Source organism: Schistocerca serialis, chromosome 1 (assembly GCF_023864345.2).
Source record: "Schistocerca serialis cubense isolate TAMUIC-IGC-003099 chromosome 1, iqSchSeri2.2, whole genome shotgun sequence".
Taxonomy (NCBI): domain Eukaryota; kingdom Metazoa; phylum Arthropoda; class Insecta; order Orthoptera; family Acrididae; genus Schistocerca; species Schistocerca serialis.
Genome location: NC_064638.1, coordinates 887196858 through 887210676, shown reverse-complemented (window position 1 = coordinate 887210676; position 13819 = coordinate 887196858). Strand labels below are relative to the sequence as shown.

The 13819-nt window shown below is 46.8% G+C and overlaps 1 protein-coding gene across 1 annotated transcript in view; it reads left to right on the top strand.

The window, feature by feature from the left end:
* The window catches only part of LOC126411226 (beta-glucuronidase-like), a 136423-nt gene that overhangs the window by 22878 nt on the left and 99726 nt on the right, over positions 1-13819 (top strand). The gene's annotated exons all lie outside the window — the stretch shown is intronic.

Sequence of the window (13819 nt, the reverse complement as noted above, 5' to 3'; positions counted from 1 at the left end):
AAGTGTCAGAATGTAAAGCTTCCACCTGCGAGTCCACGAAATTCTGTGAACACTCGTTTTGCTGATCCCACACTCATGATAGCATTGCTTCACAGACGTTTTCGGGGATTGTGCGTGTCGCTGAACCACTGCAGCCACACTCTCGTTATCTGTTGAACATCTCTTTCTCCTAGTACGCCCATTCTTCACATCGTGCACCTTCGACTTTAAACTTGTCTCGAAATCTTGTAATTGTTAACCGTGAAGGTGGCGATGTTCCAAATTCAGTACTCCAAAGTCGTCGAACCTCATACACATTGAAACTTCCTAGCAGATTAAAACTGTGTGCCGGACCGAGACTCGAACTTGGGACCTTTGCCTTTCGCGGGCAAGTGCTCTACCAACTGAGCTACCCAAGCACGACTCACGCCCCGTCCTCACAGTTTTACTTCTGCCAGTACCTCGTCTCCTACCTTTCAAGCTTTACAGAAGCTCTCCTGCGAAACTTGCAGAACTAGCACTCCTGAAAGCAAGGATATTGCGGAGGACGGGGCGTGAGTCGTGCTTGGGTATCTCAGTTGGTAAAGCACTTGCCCGCGAAAGGCAAAGGTCCCGAGTTCGAGTCTCGGTCTGGCACACAGTTTTAATCTGCCAGGAAGTTTCATATCAGCGCACACTCCGCTGCAGAGTGAAAATTTCATTCTCATACACATTCTCTGGTTTCCTGTAACACTTCATCATCCACTTCACAATGTAAGTGTGTCAGTACAACACCTTTGAGGATTAAAATTACGTCCTTAACAATACTAAGGCTAGATCACAACTAACAGAATAAAATTAAAAATTATCGATATTTTTGTGAGTAAGCTCATCGCAAAAGTACGTGAAACTGAGAATATTTATAGAGATATAGAAGTGAATGAAAAATTTGGATGTAAATCCAAGGTAAGGAGTTGTCCTGAACTGATTTTAAGTGCTATACATGAACACAATTCATGATGGTATGTGTGACTTTACCAAGAAATCTAGAATCTCTCTCTAGTTTGCAAATAAATTTTCACGTCAAAATTGCGCAGTTGCTTTGCGGAAATTCATACTGATTCTGACATTTTCTGATCTTGTTACTGTTGCGCTGCACCTCCGTTGTATAATTAATTTCGTAAATTATTACATTAGAGGTCAACTACATAATACAGGGTGGGGCAAATAAAAGTGACCTAGAGAACAGAGTTCCAGGGTACAAAGAAACACAGCAGAGGAAGGGAAATACAGCACTAACCTGACAATAGCAGATATTGAAAGTGACCACCATTCATCACTTGGCGCTTTGGAGTCCTGCTCGGGAAGTTGCTGAAGGCGGATCGAAACTGGACTGCTGGAATTCCTGCAGTCTCGTCCGAAATCATTTGCTGCACCTTTTGAAGACTATGGGGGCTGTTGTGATACACCTTAGACCTTAGTCTTAAGGGCTCTTCACACAAACTAATCCGATATTGATAGGTCAGGTGACGTGGGTGACCAGCTAGGGCCGCAACCACTGACCTTTGCCAATAACGGCGTCAGGCGTGAAGACTGCATAAATGTGCTCCATGGTTTGGCCGGCTGTATGGGCGGTTGCTCCATCCTGTTGGAAGTAACTGTACGTCTTTTACTCCTCCGTTAATACTGCCACAAATGGTTTCGAAATGTTGGCAATGTAAGTCAGCGTCTGATGAAAGAAGATGGGATCAATATTGCGGCGTGGAGACACTGCATACGAAACCCCAACCTTCTGATCACGCAATGGCGTTTAGTGGGAGTTATGTGGCTTCTCCGCTGGCTAGAACCTGTGATTCTGTGAGCTGACATAACCACTCAGGTGAAACCCAGATTCATCATACGTACAGAACGATTCATGTCCAAGCCGTTGAGTGTTATCTCAGTGAACAGCTACTCACGAAACTGGAGGTGCTGAGGAACATTTGTTGGTTTTAATGCATGAACAACAGACACTCGGTAAGCATGCATGTGCAGGTGCAGGTAGAATGTTCCTTCACATGATCGACCTGATATACCGGTCTCTTGCAACAGGCGTCAGGTTGATTTGGTAGGACTCTGAAGTATTTACTGGTGACCTGCAGTCACATTTTCTGGGGTGTCAGTATGTTTCGGCATGTGTTTTTACTTGTTCAAAACAGATGATACCTGACGCCATTTTCGGACTAAGCGTTGTATGGCACCCTTTGCTGGCACTTTGACACCTTTAAACTTCTCACCAAACAGCTGACGACACCGTTTCCACAGCTTTGTTGTCACGTAACTCTCCTCAACAAACACCCGCTACTCCAATGTGAGTACAGTCGTCCCCTTTGCACTGCTCCACTCACACTGACACAGGCTGCACTGCACTCTGAACCGGCAGGGATCACGTGGCAGGTGTACACGTGGTGTGCATTTCACACGGTATGTTTATATTCTTACATCCAAGTCCAATCGTATCCACGCGTCCGTGCCACTTTTATTTGCTCTACCCTCCATATGGCACGTCAAAGTGCACGTAGTAATTAGAAGTGGCTGTAACCGTAATATTACATCGATAAGAACTGCATAGAATACAAAAGAAACATTTTTTTTTTACAAACTTTATACATGTTGGCCACACGAACAACATGTAATGGATAATGCACTTCACGCCATACAGTCGAAAGCACACGTGGAGTCCTGGCGTGAGCAAGTTAGAAATGAGCATTTTGAGTTTTAGGTTCGGCGAGATGACAAAAATGCCACAGGTGTGCCGTTTCCCTACTACAGTACATGGAAGATTTGGCGCTAGTGATGTCCAGAGATGATGTTCAAACAGATGTGTGCTGTATGTTGTTTTAGAAATGTTGCTGAAATTGTCGCCTGTCGATATTAATGCAAAACAGACATCTGCGTATTAATGATTGCCCAACACGCTCAAAACAACTAGATGTTTCGCGAATAATGGCTGCAACCAAACGTACAACCGTCTCTTCTGGAGCGTCTGTCGGTGTCTTATGCACTAAACGTTTCATCTCTCCCAACAAAAAGAAATTCATAAGTGGTCCGCAGTATCAACAAAACAATATCCATCACACGGCAGTTTGAGCAACGTCTCCGAACATCATTAAGGCCGGAAGCATCATCGACCCCTAGTGGGGAAATTCTGTACCTGTGACATTTTTGTCGCATCAAAAAATGTTTTTTCTTATCTACTCTAAACACTCTAGAATTTTGTCTGCATAGAGTTCTTACACCCTATATTACAGAAGATGAACATTAATAAAACCGACAGACTGCAAGGACGGGTTCCAGACGGGAAAGAGAGAAAAAAAGATCCCATGGACTTGTGTCTGTAAATGGACGGTGTGCGTGCAGTGACAACAAATTGTCTCAGACTACAGTGCAGAGCTGCATCACATCCACGTCACAATAGATTTTCAAGGTGGCCTACGTGAGATAGAGTGCACGTGTTCACATTTCGCATCACGGATTGCTGCACTCTTTCGCATGCTGTGGCCTCTCTCTGAATAGAGTCACTGGCGTTGTGAACATAGTATTGCAGGGTCTACCTGTCAGGAAGTGGTTAATCGCTCACAACGCTTTTCAGATGCTCCCAGAGGTAAAAATCCAGGGAGTTTAAGCCCACTGATGCAGCAGGCCATGCAACAGGTTCTCCGCAATCTGAGAAGATGTTGAGGTATTGGCGAACTGTAATGTGGGAGCTGGGTGGTGTTCCGTTATGCAGAAAGCACATTGGAATGTTGATGGTAGTGACACACCAAAGTCACAATAGTAATCCGTTGTAGTTGCTACATATTTCATTACAATCAAAAGCATTATAAAATAACAATCACAATAATACAGGAAACTGCCTTACAAGGCCAGATTACTTGAACAAATCACAAATGAATTTCTTAAACCTGGAACAAGACCCGTAAAACTTGAAATTTGAATATGACTAGGTAAATATACTTAGGTAAAGCTTTACTTCAATAGTAAAAATGTCCATACAATTCCCATCAGAACTCTCATTACTTCCAATCAACTGAGCAAAAGATTAAGGGTAAGAACACAGATCATTTACGGTTTGGCTAGCCAACTTTCCTAAACAAAACTATATACAGATGACTAAAACAGTTAAGGAGGTGCTTTAATTTTGACCAAACCAATCTTCAAATTTACTTACTCAGTTGATTAATCAACAATATTCTCAGAATGATTACAACTAGAACATGACCATATGGCAATACCCCTAAACTGAGGTTGCTTCAATGTTGCGTGTGAATTAGCGATAGACACGAGCAGACCAAGGATTCAAATCAATATGAGGGATCCACGAGACAGGAAATGACATAGTAATGTACTCAACTTTGCACTGCAATGGAACTTCAGATGCTATAACTCGCCACCGGAAAGATGGAATCACGCAACAGTGACAACATAACCCAAATGCAAAGGAGAGGACAGGGCCTTAAATATCTCTCTGCCCCTATGGTGCTCTGCTCCCAGTATGCTGGCGTCGACGGCTGCCAATTATCTGTAACACAACACACATCAACGGGAGACAATATTCTGAGAAATAAACTACACAATGTTATCTAGAAAACAGCTGATTAATACAACTGAATAGAAACAAATTAGCCTCCGTGAGTTACTTGACCAATGCCAGCCCTTAAACTTTAGTTAATAAGTTCGCTAAAAATCATACCCTAAAGTTAAGATGACAAAAATTATCTCGGCGCACATTTACATGCGAAACTACCAAATGAACTACAAGGTAGAATAGAGGACGTATTTCGGCCTGTCTTGAAATGCCAGAGCCGGACTTACTCACTACTCGTTGCACTTCTATCTACGTCTTTAACCACACTTCATGTCGGTTGGTTGGGTGTAGCCACACTTACTCAACTGCCATCAAGATAGTTAGTCATGACACCGAGGTAAGTGATAAACAACTTAAACAATTCCAAAGGATTTTTAGTACACTGGCATATTCAATTAAGCCACACGCAACCCACCGAAGCAACTCAGTGCCTCCAGTTCAATCGGCCGGCGTAGCTTATAACAGACTCGAAGGAGCTTGTCCTTCCACCTCTAGGAAAACCAAATCACCATGGGCGGTAGATCTGCCCTCACAACTCAACACGCAGTAGCTGCTGGCCCTGCTTCTTCGTTGTCCGACTCGTCCTCTTGCAGTGCTGCCTATGTACACAGTCCCACGTGACTCCACTCACCCCCGATCCTGACACACCTCCACAGCAGATCGCACGCGCTGCCGTTAAATCCGAGCCGCCAAAGATGAGCAGAAGCCAAATAAGCATCGAAGTCGACTCAAAGATCAAAATGACGATCGATGGAAACTGGCGCCAGAGACGCACCAACTCACACATAACCTGTCACATTGACAAGCAGTCCAGGCAAAGTATGCTGCAGGAAATCCAGGTATGTTGCTCCGTCGAGGCGTTGTGGAAATGTGTTCAAATGTGTGTGAGTTCCTAAGGGACCAAATATTGAGGTCATCCGTCCCTAGACTTATACACTACTTAAACTAACTTAATGTGAAGGAGAACACTCACTCCTATGCCCGAGAAAGGATTCTAACCTCCGTCAGGAGGGTCCACACGATTAGTGACATGGCACCTCTAACTGCGCGGCCACTCCGCGTGGTGGCGTTGTGGAATAATAAGCAGTCAATGTACCGGGTGTTCAAAAAGACAGTATAAATTTGAAAACTGAATAAATCACGGAATAATGTACATAGAGAGGTACAAATTGACACACATGCTTGGAATGACATGGGGTTTTATTAGAACCAAAAAAATACAAACGTTCAAGAAATGTCCGACAGATGGCGCTTCATCTGATCAGAATAGCAAATAATTAGCATAACAAAGAAAGACAAAGCAAAGATGATGTTCTTTACAGGAAATGCTCAATATGTCCACCATCATTCCTCAACAATAGCTGTAGTCGAGGAATAATGTTGTGAACAGCACTGTAAAGCATGTCCAGAGTTATGGTGAGGCATTGGCGTCGGATATTGTATTTCAGTATCCCTAGAGATGTCGGTCGATCACGATACACTTGAGACTTCAGGTAACCCCAAAGCCAATAATCGCACAGACTGTGGTCTGGGGACCTGGGAGGCCAAGCATGACGAATGTGGCGGCTGAGCTCACGATCATCACCAAATGACGTGTGCAAGAGATCTCTCACGTGTCTAGCAATATGGGGTGGAGTGCCATCCTGGATAAACTTCGTACGTTCCAGCAGGTGTTTATCAGCCAGGCTGGGGATGATGCGATTCTGTAACATATCAGCGTACCTTTCACCCGTCATGGTAGCAGTTTTGCTGTCCAGTGCCATCTGTCGGACATTTTGTGAACTCTATTTTTTTTGTTCTAATAAAACCCCATGTCATTCCAAGTATATGTGTCATTTTTTACCTCTCTATCTACATTATCCTGTGGTTTATTAAGTTTTCAAATTTATACTGACTTTTTGATCACCTGGTATGTGGTCGCCAAGAATCCCTGCCCACACGTTGATACTGAATCGATACTGATGAGTTGCCTCGACCATTCCCCGAGTGTTATCTGTAGCCCACAGGTAACGATTATGCAGAGACATGATGCCAGTTCTGGTAAAAATTGTTTCGTCGGTAAAGAGGACAGATGACAGAAACCCCATAACCGTGGTGATCTGGTGCAAAAAACATGGACATAATTCTTCCCGTAGAGGGAAATCTGGTGCTGATAATCCTTGCACTCGTTGCCAGTAATAGTAATAGTAGTAATCGTACTTTGCCTTATACCACGTTCGCTGTCCATTTGCTTGGAGCTTGTATTAGGATTTGTCTCAATATCCTACAGAACCGGTCCTCCAAATATGGTGTACACACAGTCCAACCTCCTCCCAGCGCGTTCGTCTGTCTGAAAGAACCCACGATCACACAAGCGTTCAAAAAGGGCTCGACATATTGTGTGATGAAGTTGGTGTCTGTGAGGCTCCTTGTTTTGTTTTGGTATAGTCGTACTCCCTCGCGGCCATTTCCATCTGCTCGGGCATACACAAACACCATGTCTGCTTGTTGCCGAACATGAATACCGGACAATTCCTGCTGCTTCGGCACGCTGCGTCACTCACACATCCTGAAACACACAAGGAACACACGGCGCAGGGTCAAAGGTACTTTCATTCGTCTGCGCCATCTACTGTGGCAACGATGCATCTCTGAACACATGTTCATAAGGTTTTTTTCCCTCCATTTCAAGTCAGGAAACTGTCGCTGCAGTTTGTCGGTATTATCAATGTGTTGTTGTTGTTGTTGTTGTGGTCTTCAGTCCTGAGACTGGTTTGATGCAGCTGTCCATGCTACTCTATCCTGTGCAAGCTTCTTCATCTACCAGTACCTACTGCAACCTACATCCTTCTGAATCTGCTTAGTGTATTCATCTCTTGGTCTCCCTCTACGATTTTTACCCTCCACGCTCCCCTCTAATGCTACATTTGTTATCCCTTGATGCCTCAGAACATGTCCTACCAACCGGTGCCTTCTTCTTGTCAAGTTGTGCTAAAAGCTCCTCTTCTCCCCAATTCTATTCAGTACCTCCTCATTAGTAACATGATCCACCCATCTAATCTTCAGCATTCTTCTGTAGTACCACATTTCGAAAGCTTCTATTCTCTTGTTGTCCAAACTATTTATCGTCCATGTTTCACTTCCATACATGGCTACACTCCATACAAATACTTTCAGAAACAACTTCCTGACACTTAAATCTATACTCGATGTTAACAAATTTCTCTTCTTCAGAAACACTTTCCTTGCCATTGCCAGTCTACATTTTATATCCTCTCTACTTCGACTATCATCAGTTATTTTGCTCCCCAAATAGCAAAACTCCTTTACTACGTTAAGTGTCTCCTTTCCTAATCTAATTCCCTCAGCATCACCCGACTTAATTCGACTACATTCCATTATCCTCGTTTTGCTTTCGTTGATGTTCATCTTATATCCTCCTTTCAAGATACTGTCCATTCCGTTCAACTGCTCTTCTAAGTCCTTTGCTGTGTATGACAGAATTACAATGTCATCAGTGAACCCGAAGTTGTTATTTCTTTTGCATGGATTTTAATACCTACTCCGAATTTTTCTTTTGTTTTCTTCACTGCTTGCTCAATATACAGATTGAATAACATTGGGGATAGGCTACAACCCTGCCTCACTCCCTCCCCTCCCCCCCCCCCAGGGGGTCCACAACTCTTTTGTGGATACATGCGTAGCGAGCATGGGACCCCGAGCAAATGTGGCCCTCCTTTCTTTCCGGGCTGCATACCTTCCTTTTCCGCATCCTTCCCTCTCCCCCATCTTCGCCCCTCCTCCCTTCACCTCTGGCTCTTTCCTTCCCTTTCTCCCCATCTGTGAGTATGGTTTGTGCCTACATCCGGAGACGGACACTCGTAAATGTAACACATTCTTCGCCTTCTCTGCTTGTATGTCTTCATCCTTCTTTTGTCCTTCTCTTTTCCTTACCTCTTCTCTTTACCCTTTTCTCCACTGCGGCGTTTGAGACCTCTCCTCTTTCCTTTCCTTTTCTTTGTTTTTCCCTGGTAACGGCCAGACCCAGGGAGGGGTGATTACCCGAGCTGATACCTTCCGAAAGTGCCGATTGGTCCCTCCATCCGTTTGTCGGGAGGTGTGACCTGAGGTGTGAACAATCACCTAAGGCGGGAGTGCCCTCAGAGAGGGCCCCCACAAGGGAGGAGCGCGCCATCGGAGACGCCGGTAATCATGGGGGATTCTTCCGCAATGGTTTCCTCACCTTCCACTATGTCTGCTCACAAGCATAAGTTCACTGAGTCTCAGCCACAGATAGTTCTTCCATCGTTGCCACAGTTCCTTGTTGTTTCTCGGTCTGACGAAGGTCACGACTTCTCCACGGTCAACCCTTTCATTATTCAGAAAGGTGTCGACGCAATTGCAGGTCCTGTAAAGTGTTGTTCCAGATTACGGAATGGCACCTTGTTGTTAGAAACAGTCAGTGCCCTCCAGGCACAAAAATTGCTGCGTACTTCACTGCTTCACACCTTCCCTGTCCGCGTTGAAGCGCACCGCACTTTAAATTCCTCACGTGGAGTCGTTTATACACACTCCCTCGATGGATTGTCTGACGAAGAAATTCAGCACTACCTGTCTGACCAGGGTGTAACGGCTGTTCATAGAGTTCTGAAAAGGGTTGACACGAACATCATTCCAACCCGCACTGTCTTCTTGACATTTGACAAAGTTCAACTACCATCGAAAATCAAAGCAGGCTATGAGATAATTTCCGTTCGCCCTTACGTCCCAAACCCTACGTGTTGCTATCGGTGTCAGCGGTTCAATCACACCAGCCAGTCCTGTTCCAATCCGGCCAAATGTGTTACGTGTGGCAAGGATGCCCATGAGGGTGCTTGTCGACCTCCATCCCCTCGCTGCATCAACTGTGTGGGTGACCACGCTGCTTCCTCTCGAGATTGCCCCGTTTTTAAGGACGAAAAGCTCATCCAGGAATTCAGATTGAGGGAAAAGGTGTCGACCTTTGCTGCTCGAAAATTATTCGCCAGTCGACAGCCCACCGGGCCTCAGACAGGAAAATACAGCACTGTCCTTGCTTCTCCTCGCCCAACAAAGGAGGCGGCCACGCAGACTTGCGACCTCACCTTTAGTGCCACGGTCGTCAGATCGGCCAGCGCAAAGATCGCCCATTCAACCTCACCACTTTCGCCTGCCCACTCTATGGCTCACCCTTCATCGGGTTCTGCTAAATCTCGAGCCCAAAAGTCAGACACCAAGACTTCGAAAAAAGAGCATACTCGTGAAGATTTTTTACGTACCCCAACTTCACAACCATCGGTTCCTCCTTCATCTAAACATCATATTTCCAAGAAGGCTACAAAGAAACCCAGTTCATCTCCTTCTCCGCCAAGGCGTGTCCCATCTACAGCACCACCTGGCGGAAATCGCCCTCGGGCGTCTTCTGTTTCGCCGAGGCGCACTGCTGGCAGCCGATCAACCGGCCGATCGCTGGTGGCAGGAGCTGCTCCTGAACAACCTATGGATCAGGATCTTCTGCCTTCGGCTGAATGCCATTCCATGCTGTTGGTCGCAAGCTCTGAGCAGTCGTTGAGTTGACGGCAACCTTGGTCACATTCCTCCATTTTCTGTTCACCCTATGTCCATTATCCACTGGAATATCCACGGCATTCGAGCCAATCGGGATGAATTGTCGATCCTCTTACGATCCTACTCGCCGGTCATCTTCTGTCTTCAGGAAACAAAGCTGCGTCACCATGACCGCTTTGTTCTCCCTCATTTTCAGTCCGTCCGATATGATCTCCCCTCTGTTGAAGACACTCCAGCCCATGGAGGACTCATGATTCTTCTCCATGATACTCTCCATTATCACCCAATCCACTTAAACACTTCCTTCCAAGCTGTCGCTGTCCGTCTTTCCCTTTCTGGATATACCTTTTCTCTTTGTACTGTATACATTCCATCGTCCACACCAATGGCACGAGCTGAACTCCTTCATCTTCTTGGTCAGCTTCCACCCCCCTATTTGCTGGTTGAGGACTTCAATGCCCACCACCCGCTTTAGGGATCTCCACATCCTTGTCCACGTGGCTCACTATTACTAGACGTCTTCCACCAAGCGGATCTAGTTTGCCTCAACGCTGAGGTCCCTACATTTTTGTCTGCCTCAACGATAAACTTATCTCATTTGGACCTTGCGGTCGGTACTGCTCCGCTAGCTCGGCGCTTCGAATGGTTCGCCCTTGATGATACACACTCGAGGGACCACTTCCCATGTGTCTTAGACTGCATCCTCAACTGTCATATATGCGCCCGCCACGCTGGAAATTTGCCCAAGCCGATTGGACACTTTTTTCGTCTCTGGCGACATTCGATGACCGTCACTTGCCCAGCGTCGACGATGAGGTCACACATATTACCGACGTTATTCTTACAGCTGCGGAACATTCAATACCACACACCTCCGAATTGCCCCGGCGCCCCCCAGTTCCTTGGTGGAACGAGGCATGCCGTGACGCAATACGTGAGCGGCAACGTGCTCTTCGTGTTTTCCGCCACCATCCTACTTTGGTCAACTGTATCCGCTATAAGCAGTTCCGTGCACGATGCCGTCGTGTCATCCGCGATAGCAAGAAGGCAAGCTGGAAATTCTTTATTAGGTCATTTAACACCTTCACTCCCTCCTCGGAAGTTTGGAGTCGGCTTCGACGGTTCTCAGGCGCGCCTAGTTTCTCCCCGGTCTCTGGGCTCACTGTCGCGCATGATACATTAGTGGACCCCGTCGCAATTTCTAACTCATTGGGTCAGCACTTTGCTGAGATTTCGAGCTCTTCAAATTACCCGCCAGCGTTTCTCCCGAAGAAACGTGCAGCGGAAGTGCAACCTCCTGCTTTCTTCTCTCAAAATCGCGAAAGCTATAGTACAGTTTCCTCCATGCGGGAACTCCAACATGCACTCTCTTCTTCTCGCTCCTCCGCCCCAGGACCGGATGGTATCCACGTCCAAATGTTGCTGCATTTATCAACCCATAGTCTGCGTTACCTCCTTCGCCTTTATAATCGAATTTGGACCGACAGTACTTTTCCCAGACGATGGCGGGAAGCTATCGTTGTTCCTGTTCCGAAACCTGGAAAGGCCAAACATCTCCCCTCTAGCTATCGCCCCATTTCTCTCATGAGTAGTGTCTGTAATGTTTTGGAGCGTATGGTGAATTACCGTTTAGCTTGGTGGCTGGAATCCCGCAGTCTTTTAACACCTGCCCAATGCGGATTCCGAAAGCATCGTTCTGCAGTTGACCGTCTTGTTGCTCTCTCCACTTATATCATGAACAATTTTCTCCGGAAACGCCAAACAGTAGCAATATTTTTTGATCTGGAGAGAGCATACGATACCTGTTGGAGGACAGGCATCCTCCACACACTGTTCTCTTGGGGCTTTCGAGGTCGGCTGCCCCTTTTTCTTCGCGAATTTATGGCAGAGCGCACATTTAGGGTGCGGGTGAACACTACTCTCTCCCGTACTTTCTCCCAAGAAAACGGGGTACCCCAGGGCTCCGTGCTGAATGTTGTACTGTTTGCCATTGCCATAAATCCAATTATGGATTGTCTCCTTCCTGATGTCTCGGGCTCCCTCTTTGTGGACGATTTTCCGATCTACTACAGCTCTCAACGGACCAGCCTTCTTGAACGACGTCTTCAAGGATGTCTCGATCGCCTCCACTCTTGGAGCATCGAAACCGGCTTCCGTTTTTCTCCCAGTAAGACCGTTTGTGTTAATTTTTGGCAACGTAAGGAGTTTCTTCCACCCTCCTTACATCTAGGACCTGTCAACCTTCCGTTTTCAGACGTCGCTAAATTCTTGGGTCTTGTGTTTGACAGAAAACTGTGCTGGTCCTCCCACGTTTCCTATCTTTCGGCTCGCTGTCTGCGATCCCTCAACACCCTCCGTGTCCTGAATGGTACCTCCTGGGGAGCAGACCGAGTGGTCCTTCTCCGCCTCTATCGCGCCTTAGTGCGCTCGAAATTGGACTATGGAAGCATAGTCTACTCCTCTGCTCGGCCGTCTGTTCTTCGGCGTCTCGACTCTATCCACCACCGTGGATTACGTTTAGTGTCTGGAGCTTTTTACACCAGCCCTGTGGAAAGCCTTTATGCTGAGACTGCTGAACCTCCGCTGTCCAATCGGCGAGCAGTCCTTCTGAGTCGTTATGCTAGCCATCTGTCTTCCATGCCTGCTAATCCAGCCCATGGCATTTTTTTCGACGCCTCCTTTGATGTAGGGTATGCAGGCCGCCCCTCCTCCCTACTACCACCGGGAGTCCGCTTCCGTCAACTGCTCCATTCTCTTTCCTTCCGCTTTCCTAAAACCTTCTTGACAACTTGGGGTATAGCACCGCATTGGCTCCGTCCCCGAATCTGCCTGCTCCGTGACCTTTGTCAGTTTCGCAAGGATGGTACCCCTTCACTTGTTTATCGTCGGGCATTTTCTGCTCTATGTGCACAAATGGAGGAAGCCACATTTATTTACACCGATGGCTCAAAAACATCGTTTGGTGTAGGGAGTGCCTATATTGTTGGCGACACCCCAAATCAATTTCGGCTTCCAGACCAGTGTTCGGTTTATACTGCGGAGCTTTACGCTGTTCTCCAGGCTGTCCACTACATCCGCCGCCATCAGCGGATACAGTATGTTATCTGTTCAGATTCTCTCAGCTCTCTCCTCAGTCTCCAAGCTCTTTACCCTGTCCACCCTCTGGTCCACCGGATTCAGGACTGTCTGCGCTTGCTCCACCTGGGGGGCGTCTCAGTGGCGTTCCTCTGGCTCCCGGGACACGTTGGTATCTGTGGAAATGAGGCGGCTGATATAGCAGTTAAGGCTGCAGTCTCTCTTCTTCGGCTAGCTATTCAATCGATTCCCTTCGCCGATCTACGGAGCGTTTTATGTCGTCGTGTAGTTCTTTTATGGCACGCACATTGGTCGACACTTCCCCATAATAAATTGCGGGACGTGAAAGCTCTTCCTTGTGCTTGGACCTCTTCCTCCCGAACGCGTCGTCGGGAGGAGGTAATTTTAACTAGACTCCGGATAGGGCACTGTCTTTTTAGCCATCGACATCTTTTAAGCGGCGATCCACCCCTACTCTGCCCCCACTGCTCTCAGCTATGGACGGTAAGACACCTTTTAATTGAGTGCCCCTATTTTACTCCGTTACGCTCTCGTCTACAGCTGTCGCCTGATATATCGTCGATTTTAGCAGAT